Source organism: Centropristis striata, chromosome 24 (assembly GCF_030273125.1).
Source record: "Centropristis striata isolate RG_2023a ecotype Rhode Island chromosome 24, C.striata_1.0, whole genome shotgun sequence".
Classification (NCBI taxonomy): Eukaryota; Metazoa; Chordata; class Actinopteri; order Perciformes; family Serranidae; genus Centropristis; species Centropristis striata.
The window spans coordinates 17754795-17774910 of record NC_081540.1 but is presented as its reverse complement, the minus strand read 5'-3'; the positions used below and the strand labels follow the sequence as shown (position 1 = coordinate 17774910).

Genomic DNA, 20116 nt, shown 5'->3' with positions numbered 1-20116 from the left:
AGACAGGTGGAGGTGGAGGGTGGAAGGTTGGTGCTGTCTACTGATGCCTATCGAGCAAGGAACGTCTCCGCACGCACAGCTACTGTCCGTGGCCAGAGCTGGGATTGACTCTGACATTAATGAACACGCCATTTCAGCAATTATCACTTGTATGTGTCAGAAAACACTTGTAAGTGTTGTTAGAAAAGACTTATTCTGTAGTCTGGCCTGAACCTGTTGCAGTAATTCAGTAATATTATGGTTTTAATGTAATTTAACTGAATCTCAGGAAAGGAGAGAGAGATCAGGAGACAATGAAAACCTCATGAAAAGAGATATGAAACTGAAATTTATTTAGAATTCATGTAATGTAATCTACACTGCAGACTCCACACTGAAAACCTTTGATGTAAATTTACAGTGAAATCTGAACAGTATTCCACTGTATTGATGTCATACAGTTTCAAATGTATATTGCAATACAATCTGGGAGAAAAACATGTGATTTCAGTACTTTAAGACAATGCCATCATTTTTAGTCAAATTCCCTAAAGGAAGTATGAATAGTGCGAATAAAGTGGTCCTAGCACAGAACCTTGCAATACAATCTGGGAGGAAAGATATGTACTGACAGCACTTTAGGAGAATACAAGCCATGTTTCCAATACAGTTGAAGCAAATTTTGTCATTTTGCATTAAAGAAAAGGGGAATTAGGGACGTTTCCATCAACTGGTTTAGAGCGAATAAACAAAGTTGCATAAACGTAATTTGGTCAGTAGATGGCAGTGTAATGTATTGCTGTAAGCTAATCTGTCAGTAAACAGTAGAAAAAGTAGAGACAGAAAAAACAACAACAAAGTAGAGGTTGTTAATCAGATCATTTTGGCCACCCAGGAGTTGTCAGGAACTGGATCCAATTAGGCAACTTATAATTGTTATATAATTGTTTTTTTCTTTAGAAAAAGACGATAAAACCTTCATGCACATTTTCAAAAGTTTTTGAATTTTGGTGTTTCCATCAACCCTTTTTAATGCGAATCTTCAAAATTTACATAGTAATTACTTCATGGAAACACGGCTATTGTTCATTTTGATGAATTTATTGCTTTTGCTGCGGAAGATCTGACAGCTGACAGGGACATTAAACTTGGGTAAATAAGGATCTTATTTATTAGTGGCAGATTGGATGATTTTCTGCCACAGCTTGTCCCATTTTTGCTGATACCATGACTGTATTTAAAGACAAATCTTACATTGAATCAGTCTTAAATTAAAAGTCAACATTAGTATAAGTGCTGCATGCCTCTCCACCTGTCCAGTGGATCGGGGGGTGGGGTGGGGTGTGCAGCTCACAGCCCCGCGCCCTGAGGAGAGTCAGGGAGAGCCAATAAATTGTTGTGGTAACTGGTCCAGCCCATTTTCCATATGTGTGTCCCACTGCTTTCATACGGCCATTATCAATGATAACGCCCTCCAGACCCAGAGCATTGTGCAGTTAGCACGGTTAGCTGCTAGCTGCCTGCTCAGCCACCGCCATGCTGAGAGCAGGCGGTAACCTCCGGGTAGCAAGGAGGAAAACCAGGAAGTGCCCTAAGCTGCATTCTAGTGAAAATTCCAGCAGGGGGTGCTACGTTTGGCTGCAAAAGCATTTATGTCCATTCATTTCAGTGCAAAATGAGAAAACTTCTCGCTTGATTTATTACCTCAGAATTCAACAATATAGTCTCAATCGCTAGTAAAAAAATCTTCTAATGGCCCCATTATTATTATGGCCCCATCTGAATATATGACAAAAGGCAAAACTAATACCACACAATTTTTTAAATGTAAGAATGACACGGATTCAGTGTGTCTGTTATCAAGGGAGTAAAAGAGCCAGTGAGGGAAAGAAAGTCACCTTGTCTCTGTGCAGAGAATGCCATTATTTATAGGAATTTGAGCAGTGGGACAAACCAGGAAGTGAAAAATTCCAAAAGGGGGCGCTGACGGCGGCTGGAGAAGCATTTGGCTCCATTCATTTCAATACAAAATGAGAAAATTTCTCATTTGATTTATTATCTCAGAAAATTTTTTTAGGACAACAATATAGTCTCAATGGCTAGTAAAAAATCTTCAAGACAATTTGATGTTAATAGTTCAAATAATGGCCCCATTTAGAAGAAAATAGAAGATAAAGAATCGTATGATTTGGGGCTTGGCTACCTTTGATTGACAGGTGTCTAACAAGGCGAGGCGTCATCAGTAGAGAAGCAGAACAATGCGTATCCACGGCAACGTGTCAATAGTTATATATAACGTTATATAAATATAAAAAAGGACATTTAGCGGTTTGGTCTCATAACTTTGACCCTTTCACCGTATTTTCACTTAATAAGAGGTTAATTTGAACGTTTTGCTCAGTAAAAATGTCTTGTTCAGCGTTCGGTTGGACTAAAAGTCAACATTAGTATAAGTGCTGCATGCCTCTCCACCTGTCCAATGGACGGGGGGTTGGGGCGGGGTGATGGGGTGCAGCTCACAACCCTGCACCCTGAGGAGAGTCAGGGTTATCAGCAGAGCTTCAGGCCCAACCCCGGCTGCAGAGTGAAGGGTGGAGGGGAGGTGGGGCTGCTGTATCAACTCCTCCACATCACAGAGCGCCGGCTGTTTGCCAGACAGAGATCTGCGGCTGTGGTTTTGGGCCGACAGACACATCCCTTAGCAGCGGCGTGCCGTACACGCCTCACAGAGCACATCGGCTTATACCTCGTCTGAAATTCACTTTTGCTCCCAGTAGATTAAACTCACACTTCAGTTCATCTCACAACACCCCGCTTAGCAGGGACACGGAAATGATGGGCTTCTTACCCGCCCCGCATGCAAAGTATGTACAATAGCTCCATTTTTTTTTTCTTTTTTAACACATTAATACTGTTTACCACACTCTCCATGAATAACAGTTAGGCTAAATTCAATATTCCCAAGCGGAATAAAAAGATGAAGAATCGCAGTGCTGCTTTGCCTTTTGGTCGTGATAGTTCGAATTTGAATTAATGTGAGGATTAAGTGCACTTGACTTTTGCTGCATGTGAAAATATTAGTTTGCAATCATGCACAGAGCCAATGAAGCAGGATGGAGGAGCGCGAAGCGGAGCCTCAGGAGAGGTCTCAACATGTTCGACAGAGACTATACAGACATGTCTGACATTTACTAAGTGAGAAAATAAATGCTTCTGGAAAGTGCACACAATGCATATTCTTATTAAGTAATTAATCTGACAAATGTCTGGCTTTGTTGGAGGATGTTAACACTGAGGAGTTTGCAGGATTTACAACTTGGCATTTGGAGATTTTGTTATTAGAGGGTTAATTCACCCGACAAAACAAACTATGAAAACTGTTCTTAAAACCAAACTTTTCTGTTTCTGGGGCTGTGAACTTCCTGTTTCTTTTAACTATTGAAGTGCTTTATAAATAATGTTTTTTTTTTCCTTATTCTGTGTAGTAAATTGTTACACTGTTACACAGTTTTCTTGATAATAACCAAAATCATTATGAAGAAAACCATGGAAAATGTCTAGATATCAGTTCTTAAATTAAATTCTGTGTGTACTGTAATTATACAGTAATATACTGCCAAAAATGTGACAATTTTGTTGCAAATTTACAAGAATACAGTAATATACTGCAAATGTATTTCTTTTAACACACTGTACTTCTAAAATACAGTAAGAAACTATAAAAAAAAATACAGTACAGGCAAAGCTGCTGCCAGTTAGTTACTTTAAATTTACACTGAGCGGTTTTACCGTGTACATGACTTGGTTGTAGCTTGTCTCATGTTTTAGTCAGGCGGCTTAGCCAAATAAAGGGGACACGCCGGACAAAAGCACCAAATTTTTTCCACATATTCTCTGTCATTATAAGTTTCAATTTTTAGTAGGAGCCACTTCATCAAGATTGCGGTGATGGCAGCCATATAAAGTCTATGAGAAATGCTATATCTTCCAAGCCACTTAGAAGGTCAATCTTGGTGTCAAAATCTAAATTTTCTGGGTCCAGGAATCATTTAAAGCTATTGACAATATCACTAAATGATTATTTGATCAAATAGATATGTTCATTTTCACTCAGACTGGGCAACTCGCTTCAAGTGCTGCAGCAGGGTATCCTGAGTTGAAAATGTTTGGAATCAATGTTCACGGGACAGTTCGGATTAGCTGCCATGTACACTGCTCAAAAAAATCAAGGGTACGCTTTCATCTCATGTCAGATCTTGATCAACAAATTATTTACAGTGAGTCATCTAGTGATATTCTCAATAGCTTTAAATGATTCTTTGACCCAGAAAATATATATTTTGACACCAAGATTGACCTTCTAAGTGGCTTGGAAGATATATTGGTTCTCATAGACTTTATATGGCTGCCATCTCAGATCCGCAATCTTGATGAAGTGGCTCCTACCAAACATTGAAACCTATGGTGATAGAGAGCATGTGGAAAAAAATGTGGTGCTTTTGTCCGGCGTGTCCCCTTTCTTCTGAAATCTGGTCCTAAGCCGCCTGACTATTTTGTGCAGCAGTTTGTTTGAACTGTATTAAGAGAATCCTCCATGTAAAACTTACTGTGGCTGCTCATGAAGCTGACTGTGCTGCAGTGGCAGCAGGGAGCACAGGGGTCCTGTCAGGACTCATAGAGTAAAAACATGAAGCGATACTTCTGGTTCTGTGTTAACAACATTCTGATACAGTTCAGCACTTTTAAACATCATTAAGGGGCTGTGCGGGACATTCAGGGCTCTACCATCTCAGCTACGCCCGCAGTGAACAAGTATTTCCTATGAGTGGGGCGGCATAGCTCAATATATCATAACAATTGTTCATTTTGTGATAAAAGCACCAAATTTGCACTGAATCAGATGTGTTGATGATAATATTGGGAACAAAACTGGATATTGGCCCATCACAAACTCAGACCCTAGTTGCCGTGGCAGCCATGTTTAAATATGGCTGCCAGCAGTTGGTTAAAAATTCCTTTCCCATTGGACCCAGGTGCAATAATGAACATAATCTACACTGTAAAAAAAACCCTGTTGTTTTTGCGGTAAAAAACTCGCAGCTGTTGTTGCCAGAATTTTACCGTAATAAATACGGTGTAACTTTTTTTAATATTACGGTAAAATGATATTAGAACTGTTGATTTCACATTTAAGATTGCCATTTTATTCCATATTTTACCGTAAAAAATAAAAGGTCATCAAAAGTAAAATACTCACTCGCACTTTTAAAATATTTTAACAAAGTAATTGGTGATCTCATTATGTTGCAATGTTATTATTTTGTGCCGTGAATCAATATACCAGTTATATTTTTTTCTGCTTTTTTTGTCAGATGGTGGATGCTAGAGCAAATTTGGTACCGAGGATTAATTACTCATTTATATATGTGTTATTATATCTATGAACTTTATTTAGCATGTTTACAGACACCCACATTCAATTTAAAGCATTTCCAATTTGAGTATTAAAGGTACAGATCACCCGTGGGTACAGGGACGTTGGAACTATTGCTGTGAACCTCAGAGCCTACATTTCAAAGTGAAATGCATCACTCTGGTGCACTTTGAGATCTAATTAAGAGGATCAATTAACTAATAAATAACTTAGCCTGTACACACCTGCTGAAGGTATGACAGGGACGTCATAGTTTACTATATTGTTTACAAACAAAGGTGACCAAATCGAACTTTGCACAAGATTTTTCAGCAACTGAGTCAGCAACTGTATTCCCTATTTGATAGGACCTCTAACATCACTTTAACATTATAGTCAATGACAACAGAACATTTTTGAAAATGCCAGCCGTGGTCATCAGAATGTGAATATGCGATGGCCCAATATCCAGTCTTTTTCTAAATATATTAAGCTACCTATGTACCAAATTTGGAGCTTTTATCACAAAATGAACAATAGATTAGCTATGCCTCCCCACTATACGTAAAATGTAGTGGGGTCTGTGAAGTCTTGTGACTCTGTGTGTGTTTTAACCTGAGCTTCTCTGTTCTTTGTTGAAATAAATAAATTGTTGTGGTAACTGGTCCAGCCCATTGTCCATATGTGTGTCCGACTGCTTTCATACAGCCATTATCAATGATAACGCCCTCCAGACCCATAGCATTGTTGTATAAGCATGTGCAGTTAGCATGGTTAGCTGCTAGCTGCCGGCTCAGCCACTGCCATGTTGTATATATTATTATATTCTAATATTACTTTAGTTTAGTTTCAGGAGGATGACTAAACAGAAACATATGAATGAAAAACAGATGACCTTGTAAACATTTCAACATTCAAAACATTTGTTAATGGAAAATCAGTGTTGTGGCATGACTTCCTATAGGTTGGGCTACAGGTTGTATTTCTGGTGTCACAGAAACCACTGAGAGTGAATCTTGTGTTGCCAGGTTAGTTAAAAAAAACAAAAAACAAAACAAAAAAAACAATATTATTAACCAGGAATAATACCTGGTATGTTCTGCCGCACATTCAGTTATTTCCAGTATCAACCATCAATCAACCAATCAGGGGCCACCAGGAAAATCCAGACATTACACACATCCCACTGGTGGAGAAAAAGAAGCCCCTCAGACGACTGTTTTCATGAGTCATCACACGTCTGTATTAATTAGGGATGTAACGATACACTTAATTCACAAATCGATACCATTTCCAATAAAGGGTTAACCATCGATTTCCCACATGTTTTTTAAGAGAATGATATATATAAAGATATAGTTATATATGAATAAGAAACTACAAAATATATTTCCTCTCATCTTTGACATATGAAAGAGAATCCCTTTTTATTCGTAGGGTAAACTGCAAAACATGCATATGTCATCTTAAAATTGCAAATTAAATTATATTTTATGTTAAATAAAAAAAAAGTTTTAAAATCCCACATCAAAATAACTAAATTAATAATACAAACACAAGACTACAGTCTTTTTTTAAAACTACCTTGGCATATAAAGGCTTCTTAATATAAACAGTTGTTAGTATGAATTACTATGAAGTAAGAATGTTTCTATCCTATTTGATTTTAAATTTGTTTCTGTTAAATATATATATATTTCTTTTATTATTATTTATTTATTCATTTGTTTCAATAAAACAGTCGTTAATCAGGTCAGTTCAGGCTGAGAGTTACACTGATTACACTGTGCAGATTATATGACTTGTATTAAATTATATTGTTGTTTATCTGTAAAAATTACATTTTATGTGTAAAACATTGTTATTATCATTTTCATTAGCATGTGGCTAAAAAAAACCCGAAACTACATCAGACCCTTACCCGCTGGTGGGCAGGTGGGTCAAATATACCGTCTTTGTGAATTTTTTCTTTTTTTTAGCCGCAGAAGATTAGGAAATTATTGCATTTTGTTTAAATTCCATTATAGACATCGTCCTAATTTTTGGGGAATTGGGGTTGCATTACTGTCACAAAAACTGAAAAAATTTTTAAAAAAAACTTAAATTTATAATGAAAAGTGTTACTGTAAATATTCGGTAATTTACTGACAAAACTGTGGACAGTATTGTGTTTTAAATGTACAAGAATACAGTAATATACTGCAAATGTTTTTTCTAGTAATACACTGTATACATTTTACAGTACATAATTGAAAAAAAAACATTAACATTGCATTCTTTTTGTCTGTTCTATTGTTTCAGAAGTGTAATGAGCTTAAGTACATGCTAGGGCTGGGCGATATATCGATATAAAAGATATATCGATATATTTTAAAATGTGATATGGAATTAGACCATATCGCATTTCTTTATATATAAATGCTGCCCTGACTAGGGTTTGTCATAATCAGTTATTTTGTAATGTTCGTTATTCTTTTCTCATATAAATATATTTATTTCAGGAAAAAACTGTTGTTATACAGTATTTATGTTCACTTAAATAAACAGTTTCAATAAAACTACTTGTGACATGTCATATTTGGCTTTGACTGAACATTTGCTCTCACTTTGTGCAATAATATCAAGATATATATCAATATTCAGCCTAAATATATCGGGATATGACTTTAGGTCCATATCGCCCAGCCCTAGATTCCCTAAATCACATGTATTTGTGATTTTTTTTTAAACGTAATTCACAACACCTATTGTCCAGTATTATCACATAATAACACCAATGCCAATAGAGAGTGAAAAAAGAAAGGAATAAAATAGATAACCACAAAAAGCAGACTAGGGTTTGTTATAATCAGTTCTTTTGTCATGTTTGTAATTCTTTTCTCATATAAATATATTTATTTCAGGAAAAAACTGTTGTTATACAGTATAATAAATGGTTTTAATAAAACTACTTGTGACATGTCATATTTGTATTTGACTTTGACTGAACATTTGCTCTCACTTTGCGATAAAAATATCAGGATATATATTGTATATTCAGCCTAAATATATCAGGATATGACTTTAGGTCCATATCGCCCAGCCCTATATTCCCTAAATCACATATATTTGTGATTTTTTTAAAAACATAATTCACAACACTTATTGTCCAGTATTATCACATAATAACACCAATGCCAATAGAGAGTGAAAAAAGAAAGGAATAAAATAGATAACCACAAAAAGCAGACTAGGGTTTGTTATAATCAGTTCTTTTGTCATGTTTGTAATTCTTTTCTCGTATAAATATATTTATTTCAGGAAAAAACTGTTGTTATACAGTATAATAAACGGTTTTAATAAAACTACTTGTGACATGTCATATTTGGCTTCGACTTTGACTGAACATTTGCTCTCACTTTGCGATAAAAATATCAGGATAAATATTGTATATTCAGCCTAAATATATCAGGATATGACTTTAGGTCCATATCGCCCAGCCCTAGATTCCCTAAATCACATGGATTTGTGATTTAAAAAAAACGTAATTCACAACCCAGTATTATCCCATAATAACATCAATGCCAATAGATAGTAAAAAAGAAAGGAATAGAATAGATAACCACAAAAAAGCAAAGCTGGTGAGGTGCGAAATTTCAATCAATGAAAACTTTTAGGTCTTAGAGTAAAGACAACAGAAAGTATCGTACAACAAGCAGCGCTCCTCTGACCTTCCCATGCTGACAATAAAACTAACACAACGCTCCAACCAGCTGTCAGCATTGACTCTGGTCCTCCAACACAAACAGACGGAGCAGCAGCAGGTAGAGCGGAGGTGTACCTTTGCGCTCGGAGCGTTTCTTCCTCCTCCTCTTGCACCTGCGGCGGACCAGGCAGCAGTAGGCTGCCGTGGTGTGGGAGCTGTCCAGCAGCAGAGCCATGGCTCGGATGTGTCCCCTCAGCTACCCTGCGGGCTCTGATGTGCTCCTCACTCTCAGCCTAATGCTAAGTATAGACACACAGTGTGCCTGTACAACTTTGGACAGAGGAGGGGGAGGCAGTGGGAGGGGCAGCCAGTCTACCATGAAGCAGACAGAGAGCTGTTGGCACATTGGCTCATAGCTGTGGTAAATGGCTGTCAGATAAATGGGCTGGGATGTCTCCTGGTCTCCTCCTCCTCCCTCCTCTGTGTATCTCTTTTCAACCACCCCTTCTCAAATCCACACTAGATGAACTCGGCATTGTGAAGGAAATTTGGTGTTTCCTGCATGGTGGGACATGAAGAACCTGGTCTCACAGGAATCCGTGGAATAGCCACGGATTCGCTTAACTCAAAATCCGTGGAATAGCCACGGAATCACTCAAATTTCCGTGAAACTGACACTGACGATTTCGCTACAATGCAAGTTAATGACATGTCATATCGCTTTGCTGTTCCATGGATATTTTTTCCTATTGGTTTGTTCCAAGTCACTTGACTTTTAAGGTCCCGGCGGTCAGAACAAAAAACATGGCGGACAGTTCTCTCATTTTTAGTGATAAAAAAACAATATTTTGACTTAGTTTCTGCATAAAAATGGATTTTGATCACATTTCTAGCGAGAAATATGTTTTTTTTTCCTAAATATCCACTCAGTGAATGTATATAATCACTTTGTATGTTGGAATAGCCACGGGATATGACTGTCATAAACTTGCATTGTAGCGAAATCCGTGTCAGTTTCACGGAAATTTGAGTGATTCTGTGGCTATTTCACGGATTCCTGTGAGACCATGTTGGACATGAAGTAGGCGGCGACCTACTTGATATTCAAGACGCAAGGCATTGTGGGAACTCACTCTGTGAACTTAACTCTGATAAGACCATGAGAGAGGGTAACATGTAAACCAGTGGGCTCCGTCCTGATGTGATGTACTGGGCAGGAAGATAAGACCACATTGAGACTTGCTGAAGGATCAACGTTGGGAAATACAACAGATATAAGTCGAGCGGTGTATGGGACTTTATTGTGCGGTGCGGTGTATGGAATACGAATGTGCTAAAAAAACTTGCTGAAGAGAGTATTGAGTGCTTTGTGTTTGGCCAGCTCACCCATTAACTTAGTGCAGTTGTCAAAATTACCACGACAGCGTGCAAGTACTCTCGCCAAAAAGTGCCTTTTGAATATGCATCTGGCATTAACCCTTAATAGGACACTCATTGAAATACTTGCAAATTCCAAATTTCAACCCTAGAGAATATTGGAGGATATTACATACAGCCAGCAGATTTGCCACTTTAAATCTCTTAAATCTGCAACTTTTTTTCTTGTAGATTTGCCACTTTAATCTAGTAACGTAGCCTGATCTTTGCTGATTAGCTGGAAGAAATTCATGTGGTTCTACGACCTCACAGAGAGACATGGGGACCCAGTTTGATATCCACTGAAGTTACCAAATATAGTTATTCGCCCGATAAAGGGTTAAATGAGACAAGATTGGCTGCAAAAGTGCTACTGGGAGAAAGAGCAAAAACATCTCAGGAAACATTGATAAAACTTTCTGGTAAAACTTTACAATAACCAACTAAGTGATGTTTATAGATGGTTTATAGACCAATTATTAAACATTTTAAAAGTGCTATACATATTTAATCTTTAAATGTTTTCAACTAATTTCAAAAAGGAATATGAATAATTTCAAAATCCTTAACATACTTTATATGGTGTTAAACATGTTAAAATGAATGCAACTAAAACTATTAATCAACTTTTAATTATAATTCAATTTTTTGTTAATGGTAAAGTAACTATAAACTTACATTAATATACCATCTATTTGTCATTTATAAATGATGTAGTTAGTTTAACATGAATAAATTATGTATTTACCATTCTAAATGGCCTATATGCGGTTTATAAATGATGATTAAACATTAATAAACTATCTGTTTACCATTTATAAATTATGGTTATTGTAAAATGTTACCAACTTTCTTTCATACTGCTTTTACAGCTGTTTTATGAGTGAAATAAATATGTCATGGTTTTGCTGGAATATGAAACACCTGTAACGGCTTTATGATCACAGTAACTCATTAAAACAGCACATTCATTCCAATGAGCCCCAGGAGCGGGTAACAAAAGGCTCTGGCAGAGCTGCTGAGTTCATGATGTGACACACACTGATGTCAGCTGCTGGTTTATAGTCCGTTTAACAGCCAAAAGGGACACACACACACACACACACACACACACGTCTTTGCTACTGGATGAGGCTGCAAGTCAAAGTTCACCATGGTTGAGCTCCACAGGCAAATGCAGAAGAGGTCAACTTGAGTTGGCCAATCAAATACGAGCAAGGGCACATTCATATAAAGATGGTCAGGATAACTGCTCTCTCAGAATATAATACAAAGCACTTTGTCTGATAAACTTTTACACTAAAATTAGCCTTCTTGTTCCATCGTTTCACTGCCACCTGAAGAAACACACTTGCACCAACACAACTCTCAAAGTCAAATAATTCAGTGAAATGTAAAAGGGGGAGAAATTAAATGTAGCTTCCCTCAGCTCGAACAAGATTTTTAGTCTACTTTACTTACTGTTTGGGTTTTATTATGCTCAGCTTTACTGTTTTGGGTCATTCTCAGAATTTTAATCTGCTGCAGCAGCTGGATTCAGTGACAAAGCTCTAATAAATGTCACTGTACTCTACCTGCTCAGGTTCACTGTACTCTACCTGCTCAGACACACTGTACTCTACCTGCTCAGACACACTGTACTCTACCTGCTCAGACACACTGTACTCCACCTGCTCAGGTACACTGTACTCTACCTGTTCAGATACACTGTACTCTCCCTGCTCAGACACACTGTACTCTACCTGCTCACACTGTACTCTACCTGCTCAGGTTCACTGCACTCTCCCTGCTTAGGTTCACTGTACTCTACCTGCTCAGGTACATTGTACTCTACCTGCTCACACTGTACTCTACCTGCTCAGGTACACTGTACTCTACCTACTCAGACACACTGTACTCTAACTCTTCAGACACACTGTACTCTACCTGCTCAGGTACATTGTACTCTACCTGCTCAGGTACATTGTACTCTACCTGCTCAGGTTCACTGTACTCTACCTGCTCAGGTTCACTGTACTGTCCCTGCTCAGATACACTGTACTCTCCCTGCTCAGATACACTGTACTCTACCTGCTCAGACACACTGTACTCTACCTGCTCACACTGTACTCTACCTGCTCAGACACACTGTACTCTACCTGCTCAGTTTCACTGTACTCTACCTGCTCAGGGACATTGTACTCTACCTGCTCACACTGTACTCTACCTGCACAGATTCACTGTACACTACCTGCTCGGACACACTGTACTCTACCTGCTCAGATTCACTGTACTCTACCTGTTCGGACACACTGTATTCTACCTGCTCAGGTTCACTGTACTCGACCGGCTTAGACACACTGTACTCTACCTGCTCAGATTCACTGTACTCTACCTGCTCAGATACACTGTACTCTACCTGTTCAGACACACTGTACTCTACCTGCTCAGGTTCACTGCACTCTCCCTGCTCAGGTTCACTGTACTCTACCTGCTCAGGTACATTGTACTCTACCTGCTCACACTGTACTCTACCTGCTCAGGTACCCTGTACTCTACCTGCTCAGGTTCACTGTACTCTACCTGCTCAGGTTCACTGCTCAGACACACGTTGTATAGTGAACTATATAATGACAATAAAGACTATTTGATTTGATTTGACCTGCTCGGGTTCACTGTACTCTCCCTGTTCAGACACACTGTACTCTACCTGCTCAGATACACTGTACTCTACCTGCTCAGACACACTGTACTCTATCAGCTCAGGTTTTATATTCATTTTCAAATAGATTCCTTTCTTCTCACTCTAAATATATGATAATCTGTAATAGCTGCTACTGGCTCCAAAATGACCTATAACTACCCATTAGAAGAGACTGAGAGCCTGAACCTTCATCCATCATATGTTTGTCTATGTTTATTTTCATCATTTCCATGTAAGACAGCCTGCTGTAGCTCTGGAGTTACACACCTGTTGATGCTACTTCACCCACCCTGAGACAAACACCTAAAATGACACAAATACAGAATGTAAATTTGTTTTATCTAACAGGAACAGACTCTGTTATGTCTGTATGTGTTCACTGTTTAGTGAAGACGTTTTTTTTTCCAAATTGTCTGTTGATTCCCTCTGCCATTTGGTTCTCAGGACTGTTCATGTTTGTTATTCAGAACAGTTATTTGGTTCCGTCCCAAAAAAGCATATATTATGGAGTTAAAGATAAAAAGAATTTTTAAAAATTCTAATTATTTTCTTCCTATTTTCTTCATGTAAAGTTCTTCAGTTAGAAAAATTGGAATTCTCAGTTGGGTCTGTCCTTTAGTTCTGTGACTGAAATTGTTGCTGTTGTTTTTTTAGTACAAATAATATATTTCTTCAATATAAATTAATGGTATTCTTTCTTTTTTTCTCTTCCTTTTTTTACACTGTGAAATAGTCTCTATGGAGGAGACAGGCTTTATTAAAAGGATGAGCTGGAAAAGGATGATGACATTCACACACAGTCATGTTCAATGAAAACTAAAGTCAGCGCTGCCCCCTTGTGGGCTATAGTGAAATTATAACAACATATATTATGATTATGATGATGATGATGATTACCAGGGAAATGGATATTGAGCTTTAATGACCTCTTGGGGTTCAGAGACAGAGGTGGAACTAATGACATTAATCACTTTTGAATTTTTATTACTGGACTTCAAACTGTCAGACAAAGGTTTTGACACTAGATATCGATCTGATAGTACTATAGAAGAAGATTTTAACTCTTTGATGCACAACATGGGTCTAAAGTGACCCGACTACGTTTTTATGTTCTATATCTTTGCAATAAATTAATTTCATCATTCAGTATTGCAGGATTTCCTTAATTAACTTGTTTTTGATCATCATACATCATTCATTTCTTACTTTTTGAATAAAACCCCTTTTTTTATCACTACACTTCTAATTCACAAGATCATTTCTGACCCATGTTGTGCAATAGAAGGTGTTTATATGTTGTCACCAATTTAAAACCTGACAAAGAAGACACAAATATTTACTATCCTATTTTGTTAAATTCGTGTTTTTCCAATGGAAAATTATTATCTGGTGGCTCGAATAAATCTCAAATGTTAAAATATGTGATTTTCCAATGTAATCTGGTGGTTCTAACAACTCTTTTAAAGTTAAACCTTCAAAATAAGACAAACATAGTTACACATATACACAAAAGTGTGTATCACTTTTTGTGTCACTACGCTTCTAATGCATAAGGTCATTTTTGACCCATGTGTATAAACTTGATGTAATAATACAAAAAATATTTTTCTTCATAAAGTATGGAAGGAAAAATGTATATAATGATCTGTTGTAATAAACAAACAAACACACAGCCAGCATGAAATAATATAAGAAAATAATGCGGGTCATTTTTGACCTATGTTGTGCATCAAAGGGTTAAAACAAAGGAAGTTAGCTTCATGGTATAATCCCGAAACCTAAGAATTAAAGCACCACCCATCTGAAGGAATCTCATTTAGCCTGGCAGAACATAATATGGTTACATGTTACAAATACCTCTGCATTCTAATTGATGGGAACCTGTCCTTTAAACAGGCACATTGATACACTTGTTTCTAAACTGAAATTGGGCTTCTTTTTTAGTAATAAATCATGTTTTTCACTGAAAGTAGGAAAACATCTGATTACCACAATTTTCTTACCCTTGTTGGACAACACAGCCTTTTATATTTTGTTTTCAGTGAACAAACATTCTCAAATTGATTTTGTTATAAATGTATTTACAAGTGTTTAACAACTCTAATCAAATATTTGTGTATTTTTGACTTAATATAATAAAGTAATGTTATATTTAAGTCTTAATATAATTTTACCCCCCTTTTTAACTTAATCACTATCAAGATAATCATTTCCCTTTCAAATAAAGTTATATTTTCTATTATCTTTTGTTTCAATTAGTTTATATATCCAAAGCAGACTGTGGTAAGTACAATTACTGCTTGGTTTTGAGTTGGATTTTGTGTTTTTTATAAATTATTTCTCTGAAATAAAGCAAAATTGAAGTCTAAAACTTTGTCCCATGATAAAACAGACATCAAGGAGTTCATTTTTAGTTATAACTCAATTTCAACCAAAAATGCACTGCAGTTAGACTTTGTAGGGCAGAATAGAGCTGCTTTTACTGAATGCTCCTGATCAATTTTTAAAGAAATTGGATACTGTATACCACTGTGCTTTGTATTTTATTACTGGTTGCAGCTATCGTGTACATCACTGTTCCTTATATGCTGTCGCACATTGTCCATCTTTGTATGTCCGTAGACTCTCTCACTGGTTGACATTTATTTATAAATCTATTCTTGTACTTCCACTTTATTTATATAGCACAATTTTAGCAAACACAAGGTTTCGAAAGTGCTGCACAACAATAAATAGATAACACAATACAAAGAGATGTAGTAAACAATAGAACAGTAAAATACAATTAGATAAAATAAATTAAAAGCATGGATTACAGTCTCAAAGTGTTGTGTTTGCAGGAGTGCCAGCAGCCGTAGCTGGAAGAAGCTGGACTTCACCACAGCTTTAATCTGGCTGTCAAATTTAAGGTCCGCGTCCACTTTAACCCCCAGATTACTCACAATTGGCTTTTGATGCTGTGCCAAAGAACCCAGATCAACCAGGGGGCTGGTTACAGAAGTGTCACCAAAGACCATGTCTTCTGTCTTTTTTTCATTAAAACTAAAAGAATGTGAGCACATCCAAGCTTAAATGTCATGTAAACACCTTAGGAGTGGGTCAACGGAGTAGGAGTCAGTTATTTTTGAGGGGGATGTAGATCAGGCTGTCATCTGCATAACAGATAAACAAAATACCATGTTTCCTGAGAATGGACCCAAGTGGGAGTAGAGGGAGAATAGCAGAGGGCCAAGCACAGAGCTCTGCTGCCATGCAAAAATTGTCATGCAGCAAAAGGCTCGTTGGTCTAGGGGTATGATTCTCGCTTAGGGTGCGAGAGGTCCCGGGTTCAAATCCCGGATGAGCCCAAAGAATGCAGACTGTCTGGAGAGATGAAACAGTCGTAGTTTTGTCAGTTGGCCAATGAACTGCCATGATGTGTTACCAAAGTGATGTGTTGTTGCAAATATCAAGCTGCCTTTCATCCAGCTCCACTGGCTACCTGTTGCAGCCCGCATCAAATTCAAATCGCTGCCTATAAAGTTGTGTCTGGTACTGCACCCAGCTACCTGAACGCCCTGATACAGGCATATGCTACCTCACGACCGTTGAGCTCCTCCAATGAACGGCGTCTGGCTCTGCCAACTGTTCGCCAAGGCAATCCAAACTCTTTGTGATTGTTGTTCCCCGTTGGTGGAACCACTACCAGTTCCTACCAGAGCAGGGGCGTCCCTCTCTACCTTTAAAAACCTCCTGAAGACCCAGCTCTTCAGAGAGCATCTTCTCTCCTAGCACCACACCACAACTCTACTCTTTAACCCTTTATCAGGCAAAAGAACTATATTTGGTAACTTCAGGTAATATTTCGAGAAAAAAGTTGCAAATTTACTAGACTAAAGTGGCAAATCTACAAGAAAAAACTCACAGATTTAAGAGATTTAAAGTGGCAAATCTGTGGGAAAAAAGTTGCAGATTTACGAGAAAAAAGTGGAAAAGAAAGCAACTTTTTCCTCCCAGATTCACTACTTTAACCCATAATAGGGCACTCATTGAAATACTTGCAAAATTCAACCCTAGAGAATATTGGAGGATATTACATACTGCCGGAATGTGTAAAAAAAAAACATACGAAAATAATATTTTGAGAAAAAACTTACGAGATTGAAGTGGCAAATCTATGAGAAAAAAATGCGCAGATTTATGAGATTTAAATCTCAGATTTGCCACTTTAAATCTCTTAAATCTGCGACTTTTTTTCTTGTAGATTTGCCACTTCAATCTAGTAAATTTGCAACTTTTTTCTCGAAATATTACCTGAAGCTACCAAATATAGTTCTTTGCCTGATAAAGGGTTAAAGAATTGTCACTAGCACTTATTGCTGCACTAATGGCTCTTATTGCACTATCCCTTGATTATTCTCCTTTTTTCCTGTAAGTCGCTTTGCATCTGCTAAATGTAAATGTAAAAGTCAGTCCCTTTTTAAACAGTTGTACTGATGTTTTCATTTTCATTTCTGGTCACGGCCCACAGAGTGGCACTGTTGAGGCTTGTTTCTATAGTATTTCCTAAAGCATTTGGATTTTTATCAATATCAATGTATAAACAACCATTTAGTGCAACAACAATTATGGAAACACAAATGTATCAGTTCAATGCTACAGTATATTGCAGTCCTACATTTTATTGTGATTTTTGTTTTATTGTGAAATTCATATTAAACTTGAGATGAGCCACAATTTAAAGGAGCACAGTTATGGTGACATAACCCTGATGATGTCATTGTGATGTCATCAGCAGTGCCTTAGCTTGGCCGGGAGACAAAGTTATCACAGAAAACGCTGCGTCCCAAATTTTATAGCATTAAGTTTGAAAGATGTGGACAGTTTTAAGGCGGAGGATCTCTAAGGAAAAGATGCATTATGGGAAATGTAGGAGCCAGTGTTTATGAAGTTTGACTTATTGACTCTGGACTTAAAGTCAGAATCTTCTGGGGCCGGATTCACAAAGTATTCTTAAGAAAAAAAAAATGCCACTTTTTTCTTAACTTTGCTCTTAAGACAAAATTTAAGAAGATTTGGTATTCATGAAGAAATTCTTCTCTTTACTTTCTTCTTAATTAAAAAAAAAAAAACTTGAGAAGAAATTAGATTCTTGAAAACAAAGTTCTTAGATTTCTTCACAACTTTAAGAGAATCCCTCACCAGTCTTAAAACAGCTACAGTGAAAAGGAAAGTCTTGGTATGTATTTACTTGAACAAATTTGTATGACAATTATTTGATTTCTTTAATATTTAGTTTAGCCCTAGACAGTGTGTTAACAATTTTTGTTCATTGAAGTTGCTCAGAGAAGTTTTTTTGTGAATGTATCACATAAAGCTTATTTTGACAGTTGACATATAATAAAAATGGGCTTTCCGATGGCCCCTTTCAGTCTTCTTCTTAAGAAAAAAAAATGGTGAATAGCATTTAAGAACATTCTTAGGAACATCTTATTTTTTTCTTAAGAATTTTCTTAAATTTTATCTTAAGAACACTTTTGTGAATCTGGCCCCTGCTCTCTGCTGCTTCAATTTTGGCCAGTCTTGTTTCAATCTGCCACCATGTGAGGGCCCTAACTCTATGTAGATGTTATAGTTATTTACCTTTTTAGATTTCATTTACACATAAACATTCAGTAAAATATAGGGAAATAGTCAACCAACCTGGTTTATGTCTTCTTTGGCGGGGTGGAAGTCCGTCACCAATATTTTGCTCTGAAATAAGAAAAAATACAGAAGACATGTTATTTTTATAATGAAACTGAGATTGCTCTAAGCGGCCTGTAGGTGGAGCAGCTGTACCTTACATCTCTTCACCATGAAATATTCTGTCCTCCCACAGTGCTCCCTCTCCTCCCACTCTTCAGCACATCTTCACATGCATCACATAAAGTAGCTCATTATTTGGGAGCAGATCCAGTATTTCAACATACAGGAGGAAACAATGAATATTATCTCTCTGTTTATCAGCACTTGTCAAATGTCAATATAATTAATATATCGATATATTTTTAAATGTGATATTGAATTAGACCATATCACATATATCGATAAAGTAAAAATGTTTGTCTATATATATAAATGCTGCCCTTACTAGGGTTTGTGATATTTAGTTATTTTGTAATATTTGTTATTCTTTTCTCATATAAATATATTTATTTCAGAAAAAGATTGGCCTATTTTATTTCATAGGCTATTTTTATTTAAGATATTTTTTTTATTTAAATGTGCACTTTAGCACATCAGCTTTGATTTTTTTTAAAAAGGGAAAAAAGAAGGTACTCCTGTTGTTATACAGTATTTTTGTTCACTTAAATAAACATAAGTCATATTTGACTTTGACTTTGACTGAAACTTGCGGAAAAAATGTATATATCGTAAATCGATATTCAGCCTAAATATATCAGGATATGACTTTGGGTCCATATCGCCCAGCCCTAATTCAAAGACCATAATTACACCATGTATAAAGGAGACAGCTTGGAATTCTCTTTTGGCTGTCGCTAAACTGGTTCATTCAGTTTAATTGAGTTAAAGAAAGGACTCTCTGATGTCTATTAGGGTGAAATTTCCTTATATTATAATATTGCGTCTCAGTTCTCATCACCAGACTGCAAGAATGCAGAAACTAAAAATGAAACTAGGAGAGGGAACCTCTGTTAGTTTGAGGATGTTCCTGGAGGATTTTCCTGTTTTGGAACAGTGCAAAAGCCATCAGGGGAGCATGACTGTGGGCTTGTTTGACATCTACCCGTCTGCAAGGTGAAAGCGGGAAGTCAGGCGTGATGCCAGGTGTACAGAGGATACCTCGACCGTTAAGTCTGGCTCGGATCAGAACTCTGACTGGACAGACTGGTGTGGTATGCAGCCTTTTTAGAGGACAGCGGTGGAAAAGACAGACAAGATGGACATAGAAAAGTGG

The 20116-nt window shown here is 37.1% G+C and overlaps 1 protein-coding gene and 1 non-coding gene across 2 annotated transcripts in view; one reads left to right on the top strand and one right to left on the bottom strand.

Moving 5' to 3' along the window:
• Positions 1-20116, bottom strand: part of LOC131962801 (double-stranded RNA-specific editase 1-like) — a 90347-nt gene that overhangs the window by 32296 nt on the left and 37935 nt on the right. The window contains exon 2 of the mRNA XM_059327882.1: positions 18859-18909. The gene's annotated coding sequence lies outside the window, so the exon portion shown is untranslated. The remainder of the gene's footprint in view (positions 1-18858; positions 18910-20116) is intronic.
• On the top strand, positions 16452-16523 carry trnap-agg (transfer RNA proline (anticodon AGG)). Its single transcript has one exon. It is a non-coding gene; the product is annotated as a tRNA-Pro (tRNA).